The sequence below is a fragment of the Brienomyrus brachyistius genome, chromosome 18 (genome assembly GCF_023856365.1).
Source record: "Brienomyrus brachyistius isolate T26 chromosome 18, BBRACH_0.4, whole genome shotgun sequence".
Classification (NCBI taxonomy): domain Eukaryota; kingdom Metazoa; phylum Chordata; class Actinopteri; order Osteoglossiformes; family Mormyridae; genus Brienomyrus; species Brienomyrus brachyistius.
The window spans coordinates 2361384-2373584 of record NC_064550.1 but is presented as its reverse complement, the minus strand read 5'-3'; the positions used below and the strand labels follow the sequence as shown (position 1 = coordinate 2373584).

Here is a 12201-nt window from a genome sequence, read left to right as displayed (position 1 = left end):
ATTGCTGTACTTAGCTGTCATATTTTAACTCGCCATCTTCCTGTTAACTTTAATGAGTCTGGTCATTCCCCTCTAACCTCTCTCAAGGTGTTTTCAGCCAAGGAAATGCCACTCACTGAATGTTTTTTTGATGCTCCAGACACTGAAGCAGCTTGTGATAGTCCCAGGAGGCTTCCTCTTTCTCTGATATTGAAACCAGCACATTCAAAATTGAATATATGAGGCATCTCAGGTAGTCTAAAGCTAACAAAAACAGTAACCAAGCTTCTTGAGCCTATCTGTGTACTATACTGTATGTATTAAGTTGTACAGTAGCCACAGGTGTTGTTGTGTGTTGTGACTTTAGATTACCACACAATTGTACCTAATAAACTGGGCACTGACTATACGCTAAGAGTTCACAGTTGTTTGTTAATTTTAATTAAATGCATCAATGGAATTCTAAATAAGTATTTCAAGTATAATCATTTGCAATTTTCATATTCTCCACGCCTGAAAATACATGTTAATGACAGTAGCACTTCTCAGTGCCTTTTTCTAGTTGTCCTCCATTTTGCCATTCAAACTGAGGTCTTCATTGCACAAAAAAAGAGCAAAGAAATACAGTATTAGAAATTGTGGTGAACAGTTATGTGAGCGATCCATTACTAGAAGCCAGAGGTTGTTGTTTCCAGTCCGGAAAGTAATAATCCAGGCCAAGACTTTGTTTCACCCAACCAGTTATGTACTCTGTGATTGTGACTCTTTATACTCAGCTGGATAGAAAGAAAATCTTGGTCTGGATTCTTACCTTCTGAACCTGAACACCTCTGCTAGAAGCCACTGGTAATAACCACCTTTCATAGGATTTTGAATGGCAATCGCATGAGTAGCCGTTATCGATATTAAACAATACTTTAACAAACAACAGTGAAACAATGAAAACCCTGCAAATATGAAAGCAAGCTTTAATTAGGAAAAAAGTGTTCAAAGAAGAAATCAATTTGCCTTTTAATTGGCATCGTAATTATAAGTCTTTTTCTTTAATGAAACAAATCAGTGTGCTCTTCCTCACTGTCACTTGAGTCTGGCATGTATTATTTCATGCCAGTCGTGTGTGATGTAGTCATTATTTGTAATCGTATTAATCCACTAAATTTCCAATTTATAGAGAGCACTCCCTCCAGAAACTTCTCCAGAAATCACATCAGAAATATGAAGTCTCGGTGACCAGGAAGGAATTCTGAGTGACACATCCCTTTTTTTAATCGATCATCAACACACATATTTGAATATGGTGTCACCTAGCAGAGTAGCTATCTACATGTAGCACTGAATTTGTTTGTGTTGCAGTAAAAAATTCATGGGATATTCATGGGAATTCAATATTACTGTTACCCCATTTATACAGGCAGTCCTATATAAATTAATCTCTTCTCTTATGCCGTCATAGTAGAACAATGTATTAAAACATGGACTCACTTCATTTCCAAAAAATTTCTGTCTTTGGATACAGTAAAAATGTTCCACTTGCATCATATCACTGTTTGAATCGTGAAAATATTATATGGAAGTTTTAGTAACCCGCAGAAGACAATCCACAAATATGTACCATGATCCACAAATATGTAACTATCCACAAATTTTTATGGGTATTTTTTAATTTGTGTTATGTAAAATCATATCCACAATAATAGTCATTAGTATGTGTTTTGTGCATTTGTGGATCATGTCCTATCTATATGTGGATTACGTTACATTTATGACTTCCTTCCTATTTATTTTCGGATTCCTATTTATTCAACTTTTGGCATGACATGTTGCAGATTTTGAGTTTTGTTTTCCCCCTTTTTAATTATCCTGTGTGTATTTATTCTGTATTGGTCTTCATCTTCCGCTGCAGTGCCTATGGGTAATTCGATTTTGATTTGATACGCCCATTTTTTTAAGCGATGGTCAACACAGAAGAGGAAATGCTTCTCTGGTTAGGCATTCTGTCATTCCTTGGCAATTATCTTCTAGAATGGTATCATTTCTCATCCCAGTCCATGATTTATTCAATAGCTCAATGTTCCCCTGGGATCAGTAAAGTTAAATTTGATTTGATTACAGTTTATCTTGTTTATTTAAGCAGCCGTGTTCAGCCTCTCATTTGAAACATCAAACACCGTTGAGTTGCATATCTTTACAAACTTTACGTGTTGCCCTCTGATTTTTTTACTACTGGAAGCCTCTTATACGTAATAGAAAATGCCAAACACGTTGGCAAACCAACGGCATGTCGGGCTATCCACAGAGTACTGTATGTATATGCTTAGCACTCAAAATGCTGCTGCATATTTTTCTTGTTTTTCCCAGATGTAAATCTTGGAGAATAGTTGCAATTTGTAATTTATTACAAAAATGTTTACTGGTGATGGCACTGAATGATTTATCAGAATGAATAAATATATTTGTTTACAGTAAGTAATGCAGGATTCCCCAATACCATTGAATGTCAAGATGGATCTCATGTTCCCATCATTGTAATGATGTAGTTAAGGAAGGAGATTATGTGAACAGACAACCTTTAAACAGCATTAATGTGAAGGTACTATCAGAACATTTTATTCCATTACAAAGTTTCATTTCCCAAGTACTATAACTTCTTAGGGCCTACCTCTGTCCAGTGTGAATGATGTTCAATGTCCAAGCAAAATGGCCAGGCTCTGTGCATGACCCATGAATTTATAGGGAATGTATATTATGTGACAAATTTGCACAGAGTGCGTAACTGTTCTATTTGTAGCATAAACTGAGAGCCCCATCATGCTGTAGAGTCAGAGTAAGAGCAACCCCGCCACCCGCAAGACCTCAGAGATAGCAGAGTTCACACGGATATCAGCGCAAATAGCCATTTTTTTTGTACTCGCTCACAACCACGACAAATAAAACAAATAAATTCACTACGGACTCATTCATGTGGTCTTTATCACCTGCACATAAAAATGACATGCACATTCTTCGTCATTTCACAGGAATTTAGAATCTATCCATATTTTGACAACGACAAAATTTACTTTTAACTGGTATTACAGAACTTTAATTTCTAAACTATTCTTTTAAAGGTTAATACGTTCCATCTGGAGATAACGCTTTATTAGCTTCTCCAGATGCACCATGTACGGTTTAACATTTTGTTAATCCTGAATCTTTAAATATCAGCCTTTCACTTATACACAGGACATTAGGAATATGTTCATATTGGACTCAGTTGTGTTGTTGAGGTCAATGGACCCTCATCATCTTCAGATGGGTCAATCAAACTCTGTTACAGGATAATAAGCAAGTGCATATAATCAGACAGGGCTACTGATATGCGAGGTCCTATACATACTTCTATCTCCTCCCTTTATGTAACTGAATAGGTTGATATGGCTCCTCATCTTCTTCCTTTAATAAGTGATTTAATTTATGTAATATATTCAGCACTCAGGCAAAATCTGAGAAATGTTAGATCACAAATAAAAGCATGAGGTTCAATTGTGGGAGGAGGATTCATCTGACCAATAATGCCATTGCTCAATGGAAAAAGACCAGTATAGTAACTTCATGAAAACATATGTGTTGATTATTAGAACTGGGAGACAAATATGCAGTAATATTCCTAACATTTTCAATTACGTGCATTTTTGCCATGGCACCTCTCTCTCGTTCCTCTGCTGTGGTGTTACTTTTGCCTTTACAATAAATTCATACTTGGCATTTGGAGATATATTTCCATGAAACTGTGGAAAGCACGGACAAATGCTCTCTTTGGCATCTGTTTCCACGGTGAATCCTTTTTTCAGCGATCCAGTGATGGTATTTTGTTGTACTGCAAGGGCACGAGCATGAACGTTTTCCTTGATTGCCAAAACACATTTCTTGAAATTATGCTCCATTTTCCAAAACTCTAAACACAAATGCAAAGCTGCACTCAACTTCAACCTACCATGTTAAAAGCAAACTCTACTCAAAACCATATACAGTAATCACTTATGAAAACACTAGAACATAGTCTTACAGAGTGGTGAGATAAATTGAAAAGATTACTGTAAGAACCAGTCACCACAATGAGCAATGTTGCTTGTGGACCCCCCCCCCCCCCCCACAACAACCTCTTCACAAAATGAACACAATATAAATCCAATGAATGTATACATTTCACAATACATTTTATCCTTAATGTACTCTAAAAAAACAGCACAATTTTCCAACCAATGAAATGTAAGCCAATCAAAAGCTGCTTGTACAGTACATAAGCACTCAGAATCCTGTCTCTGGTCTTGGTCTGGCCAGAGACTCTTTGACATCCCATGCAACATGAGCCCTGGCTAGGCAGTGGGGAAAAAACACTTTGCATGCCTTATCAATCCCTGGCAAACCTCAGCTTTAATGTCCACGCCAGCCAGCTCCATAGCCTAGAGGAGGTGACCACGGACGTAGGGCTTTTGGTCAACTTCCACTGCCAAAAAACTCCTCTATGGGTTCATTGAAGGGAGAATATGCAGACAGCACAATGCTACTGAATCTCTGGTTGTTGGTGAACCAATCACTAACTAAAGCAACCTTGTAGAAAGTGACATTTTCCTAAATGAAACGTGGCATGGCTGCTCTGGTTGTGCTGGCTCTCTCTCGTCAAGTGGGTATAAATGATCTTGGAGACTATCCAGGAAAGCCGGTAGGGACATAGTGTTGCATGGACGAAGGATGGCATGGTGGTGGAGGACCCATCGGTGGCTGATGGCAGCACATATGGTTACATTCCTCTCTTTCTGCCCAGGGATATTCACAATGGCCTTTTGGCCAATTGCATTCCTCCCTTTCTGCCCAGGGATATTCACAATGGCCTTTTGGCCAATTGCATTCCTCCCATTTTGCCCAGGGATATTCACAATGGCCTTTTGGCCAATTACATTCCTCCCTTTCTGCCCAGGGATATTCACAATGGCCTTTTGGCCAATTGCATTCCTCCCATTTTGCCCAGGGATATTCACAATGGCCTTTTGGCCAATTGCATTCCTCCCTTTCTGCCCAGGGATATTCACAATGGCCTTTTGGCCAATTACATTCCTCCCTTTCTGCCCAGGGATATTCACAATGGCCTTTTGGCCAATTACATTCCTCCCTTTCTGCCCAGGGATATTCACAATGGCCTTTTGGCCAATTACATTCCTCCCTTTCTGCCCAGGGATATTCACAATGGCCTTTTGGCCAATTACATTCCTCCCATTTTGCCCAGGGATATTCACAATGGCCTTTTGGCCAATTACATTCCTCCCTTTCTGCCCAGGGATATTCACAATGGCCTTTTGGCCAATTACATTCCTCCCTTTCTGCCCAGGGATATTCACAATGGCCTTTTGGCCAATTACATTCCTCCCTTTCTGCCCAGGGATATTCACAATGGCCTTTTGGCCAATTACATTCCTCCCTTTCTGCCCAGGGATATTCACAATGGCCTTTTGGCCAATTACATTCCTCCCTTTCTGCCCAGGGATATTCACAATGGCCTTTTGGCCAATTGCATTCCTCCCATTTTGCCCAGGGATATTCACAATGGCCTTTTGGCCAATTACATTCCTCCCTTTCTGCCCAGGGATATTCACAATGGCCTTTTGGCCAATTACATTCCTCCCTTTCTGCCCAGGGATATTCACAATGGCCTTTTGGCCAATTACATTCCTCCCTTTCTGCCCAGGGATATTCACAATGGCCTTTTGGCCAATTGCATTCCTCCCTTTCTGCCCAGGGATATTCACAATGGCCTTTTGGCCAATTGCATTCCTCCCTTTCTGCCCAGGGATATTCACAATGGCCTTTTGGCCAATTACATTCCTCCCTTTCTGCCCAGGGATATTCACAATGGCCTTTTGGCCAATTACATTCCTCTCTTTCTGCCCAGGGATATTCACAATGGCCTTTTGGCCAATTACATTCCTCCCTTTCTGCCCAGGGATATTCACAATGGCCTTTTGGCCAATTACATTCCTTCCTTTCTGCCCAGGGATATTCACAATGGCCTTTTGGCCAATTACATTCCTCCCTTTCTGCCCAGGGATATTCACAATGGCCTTTTGGCCAATTACATTCCTCCCTTTCTGCCCAGGGATATTCACAATGGCCTTTTGGCCAATTGCACTCCTCCACCTCTTCCTTTTAGTCAGATCGAAGCCTGCTTGGTCAATAGTCCAAGCATTAGTCTTTGACTGTAGGCTTGTTTCATCCTCAGTTACAGTTTCCCCCCCCCCCTTTTTATACACACAAAAAAATAGAAAAAATAGAATTATACACACAATTCTGAAAATATGAAGCTCATCTATCAACAACATGACTCAAAACTGCTAAACTCTAAGCACAATTCCATTAGTCTCACTCAAATATCATTCTAAATTTGTTTTGCAAATCTCTGAAAAGAAATTGCATTTTTAAGCACAGTTTGTTCACCTAGAAACACTGGCCTTCAGAATGCAACACCCTGATTGCCAATTAGTCTCACTCATGTTGTGCCTGTGCAAACTCAGTTGTCAGTTCAGCTGAACACATTGTCTTACAGTAACAAATACATATTTATTTTGTTACATTTTTGTATCTGTGCACTTTCTTTGTAGGGCTTCTTATTGTTTTGCTATACACTATGTAAAACAGGTAACATGTAGTACTGTAAATGCTATATTATATATGTAATCCCTTGGAATACTCAATGGTCCTCCATAACCATCTACTGTATCTCACGCAACCGAATTGTGTTGTTGGCTATGACCATATTGATCATTGCCCTTTTGCTCTGCATTGAACAGAGAGGTCTTCTGCTTCCACCAGGTGGTCGTCTCTCAGTTCTGAAGAAAATGCAGTACTGACTAAACCATCCATTTTACAAAACAGGTATCGTGAGATGGTACGGTACTTTAATGCATTTCTGATAACATACAGTACAATGTAGCAAAACAGCTATATATGTATGTACATGTATGTGTAACATCACAGAGTACAATACTCCAAAGTTACAGTAGAGAGCAGCATGTACATTTCCTACTGTACCTATTTTCCTCTTTGAAGGTTCATATTACAGAGGCTTTTGGTTGCACTCTTTGCCCAGCTTCCCTCATTGACATCCCATGGACAAGGAAAAGATCAACTTGCCTTTGCTCTTCCTCGCTATCTTCCACCTCCCCTCCTGTGAGTGCTCGTCCTCTTTCTGCATGCCTTTCTGCATGCCTTTCTGCATGCCTTTCTGCATGGCTTTCTGCGTTTTTCTGATTGCTGTGTGAACAACTTTGACTTTTAGAGTTTCTACCTGGGGAACTGTGTGCTACTTGGGTTTAAGCTTTGTTAACTTAACTTAATAGTATTGAATGCCAGTGCTTTCTGAATGAGCACATGGTGCAGCCAATGATATACGAAAGGATTTGTGTGTAGAGTTTTACAGGAAGAGTTCAACAGTTTTAAATCATATGTGAAAACAGGGTAATAGTGTTAATAATTTGGGGAAACGAGTTTGTCTTTTGGTAGGTGGTGTTATGGTTTGGGATGTTTGGTTAAGTTTAGTGTTTAGTGTGTAGGTGATCAATAAACTGTAACATATTCAGACTCGAGTAAACTCAATCCCTAAAATCGTAATCAGCATTTTTGGAAACTGATTAGCATGTGTGTATCATTTCAAGCTCATTCAATTTGGAGTTCATGTTAAATCCCAAACTCATTTTCCAGAATACCCCGCCAAGTTATCCCTGCTTGATTTGTATTGCTCATATTTACTTTTATAGTTATGTTCTGTTTTGTGTTCATAGTTTTTCCTAGCGTCTGAAGTCCCTAGTGTTTGTTAATTACTCTCACCTGTTCCTGTAACTCCTAGTGTGTAATTAGTAATGGCCCACACCTGTCCCTTGTCATGCTGTTGTTATCTGTGCATTTATGTGCCTGTCCTTGCTCTGTTCCTCTGTCTGTCATTGTGTTTGTCCCTGCATGGCTCTGTCTCTCCCTCCTGGTGTTTTTCCTTGTGCTTACAGTATTTAGACCCTTTAGTTGTTGTTTTAGGTAACCTTGTGGTTCCTTTTGTTCTTGTTTTAGGTAACCTCGTGGTTCCTTTTGTTCTTGTTTTATGTAACCTCATGGTTCCTTTAGTTCTTGTTTTAGGTAACCTCGTGGTTCCTTTAGTTCTTGTTTTAGGTAACCTCATGGTTCCTTTTGTTCTTGTTTTAGGTAACCTCGTGGTTCCTTTAGTTCTTGTTTTAGGTAACCTCGTGGTTCCTTTAGTTCTTGTTTTAGGTAACCTCGTGGTTCCTTTTCTTCTTGTTTTAGGTAACCTCGTAACAGTTTAGAACATTAAACAGAATAACGCTAAAGAATGTGTTGGTTAACTTAACTTCACATAAAAACTATGTGGACCAAAATAAATAAAAAAATAAAATATTATATTCTACTGGATAACCAAACTTTGACCACACTATTGAACTGAATGTGACCAGGAGCTCTGCAGTTTCAGGGTTTTTATCCACCTTGAGCTAATGAAACTAGCCTAGCTTTTACAGCACCACAGACGTGATCGCTCACTTACGATTGAACTGCCACATAATGATTGCAGTTGGAAGACAGGTGTAATATGTAAAATTTACAAAATATACAGCTTGCCCTAACTTTAAACTGAATAATAATTTTGTGATTTGTTTGTATTATGCTGTGTAACGAAAAATTAGTTTTGTAACATGAGTAACAATTGAGAGCTGAACAAGCCGCACCTGCAGCAGCAGGTTGAGGACAGGGGGTGGTGGATATTGCGGTTTTGTCTTACAGACCTGCAACATGAGATTGTAAATGTTTACACCACCGTTTCGGTCTCAGTTTCAGAACTGTTACACCACTAATATATATTAGAGGTGGGAAATTTATCACGTTGCATTGATTTTAAAGTCATACCATGTTGCTACTTCTTTGATTGAATCAATGCATGCAGTATTTTGTTCCCTAAAACATACAGTAATAATACAGTAATATGTGTGGCTGTAAAGTCATATGTGTTCAGGGAGTAAAGCAGGATTGAAGCCAATGTTGAGGAACTAATGCAATTAGCAGAGTCATGTCTCCATTCTTGATTCTTATATTAAAGGCAGAGGGGTGTGTGACTTCAGTGACTGACTGATGGTTTTATCAACCCACGGTTTCTGATTGAGAATTGCTCTAATGATTGGTATGGATAGAGAATTTGGTTGGAGGGAGCTAACTTTTCATTTGAAAACAATAAACAAGAAATAAAAATACTTAAAAGTTCACTTTTAATAACTAATTAAGCATGAACAAAACGATGCTGTTCTGATCAGCATACGACATCCCTGAATTCTACTGGAAAATGAGCAGAATAAACACTGAAAGAATAACCTGAAAGTTGAGTAAATAACTAAGATCTGACTGGAAAAACAGAGAGTGGTTTCTAACATTAAACATTGTGGCTGAGGTCAGTCCATTATCACTCTTAGTATTTAACACAGATAAAAGCCTATCTCTGGCATTCTATTACTGAAATCATAATGGAATTTAGAGGCATTTCAGCCTCATACAAGAAAATGTATATAAATACAAAAATACAAGCAATTTTAAACTACTGCTTACACATATTCACTGAGTTTCATTTTGTCGTAAATCTACCTATTTAATGAGTAGGATTTTGGAGAAAAAAATCTGGATTAACATGAATAGATCTGAAATGTCAAGTGTGTTTAGATTAAATCACAGCTAAATTTCCATCAATCTTCCAAGAACTTATCTAATACAGGACTACAAGGGGCATGCAGCATGTCCTGAAGAGCACAGGGCATCAGACTGGATGGGATGTTAGTCCATCACTGAGCAAACTTGCTTACATGTATTTATTATATGGACAATAATCATAGTAACTGTTCAAATGCAAAGCATATGCAATACAACTGATAAACACTTCATTTACAATTGATGATGATCAACTTTATACACTGCTCAGAATAATTAAGGGAACACTTTTTAATCAGAGTATAGCATCAAGTCAACTAATCTTCTGGGATATTGACCTGGTCAGTTAAGTAGCAGAGGGGGTTGTTAATCAGTTTCAGGTACTTTGGTGTTAATGAAATTAACAACAGGTGCACTAGAGGGGCAACAATGAGACGACCCCCAAAACAGGAATGGCTTAACAGGTGGAGGCCACTGGCATTTTTCCCTCCTCATCTTTTCTGACAGTTTTTTCACTAGTTTTGTATTTGGCGACGGTCAGTGTCACTGCTGGCAGCATGAGGCGATACCTGGACCCTACAGAGGTTGCACAGGTAGTCCAACTCCTCCAGGATGGTGTTTAAATATATGCCATTGACAGAAGGTTTGCTGTGTCTCCCAGCACAGTCTCAAGGGCAGATAAAGACCACAACAACATGCCTTATCGCAAATTCTGGAGATGTGAGAGAAAACGAAACCGAAGCATAAACAATGGAGTGTAATAAACGTAATAAGTTATTAAATGTGAGATATAACGAACGCTGCTGGTCCAATCACCAACTGAGTGTGCACCTTCTTCAGTCCTATAAAAATACAAATGCTACCAAGCAGACCAATTACAGTCCTTGCTGTATGAGTCGCCTCAACATAAGGTAAAAAAATACATATATATAAATTTACTGAATTGTCATTATATGTAATATATGATAACCCCATTATACTTATAATATATAGTGATAAATGTAACACATGCAATAATAATAATAATAATAATTATTATTATTATTATTATTATTATTGGTTACAATGAAACTATTTTCAATATTTCCACCCTCAGCACTGCCACACTATATACCGCCTCCATTACTTTTTGCACTGATGCCTATCTACAGAGAAAAAGAAATTATTTAAAGAATCTGCTTAAGCCTTACAAATCCTGCCAAAATTACAATGTAATTTCTTTTTTACTTGAACATATTTAACTCTGTGTATGACAAAAAAAATACTGATTAGTCAAGACTTGATAGCAAGCAACATACACCAGTCAGCCATAACATTAAAACCACCTGCCTAATATTGTGTAACACCCCCCCCCCCCATGCTGCCAAAACAGCTCTGATCCATCAAGGCATGGACTCCACAAGACCTCTGAAGATGTCCTATGGTGTCTGGCACCAAGATGCTAGCAGCAGATCTTTTAAGTCCTGTAAATTGTGAGGCAGGGCCTCCGTGGATTGGATTTGTTTGTCCAACACATCCCACAGATGCTTGTTCAGATCTGGGGAACTTGGAGGCCAAGTCAACACCTAGAAGTCTTTTTCATGTTCCTCAAACCACTGCTGAACAATTTTTACAGTGTGGCAGGGCACACTGTCCTGCTGAAAGAGGTCACCACAATTGGAGAATTCTGTCATGAGGAGGTGTACTTGCTTTGCAACAATATTTAGGTTGGTGGAACATGTCAAAGTAACATCCACACCAATGCCAGGACCAAAGGTTTCCTGGTAGAGTAATCCCTTGAGCATTACATTGCCTCCACCAGTTTACTTATAATCCAACAACAACAACAACAAATTTATTTTTGTATAGCGCATTATCAGAACATTACATCCTCTCAACGCACTTTACAGCATCCGCACTCAAAGCCCCCAGTGAGTAAGCCAAAGGCGACAGTGGCAAGGAAAAACTCCCAAGAAGGAAGAAACCTTGGGAGGGACCAGATTCAAAGGGGGAGCCCATCCTCCTCCAAAGGGGGGCCGGCAGGGAGCGTCAAATCCCACTTCCCCAGGTTAACAGCACACATGCACCTGGTTGTCCAAATGATGTAACAGATACAGTCAGGTCCATAAATATTGGGACATCGATACAATTCTAATCTTTTTGGCTCTATACACCACCTCAATGGATTTGAAATGGAATGAACAAGATGTGCTTTAACTGCAGACTTTCAAGTTTAATTTGAGGGTATTTACATACAAATCAGGTGAACGGTGTAGGAATTACAGCAGTTTGTATATCTGCCACCCACTTTTTAAGGGACCAAAAGTAATGGGACAAATTAACAATCATAAATCAAACTTTCACTTTTTAATACATGGTTGCAAATCCTTTGCAGTCAATTACAGCCTGAAGTCCGGAATGCACAGGCATCATCAAACGCTGCTTTACCTCCCTAGTGATGCTCTGCCAGGCCTCTACTGCAACTGTCTTCTGTTCCTGCTTGTTCTTGGGGCATTTCCC

At 39.1% G+C, this 12201-nt stretch overlaps 1 protein-coding gene across 3 annotated transcripts in view; it reads right to left on the bottom strand.

The window, feature by feature from the left end:
* Positions 1-12201, bottom strand: part of tenm1 (teneurin transmembrane protein 1) — a 150226-nt gene that overhangs the window by 110535 nt on the left and 27490 nt on the right. The window lies entirely within an intron of this gene.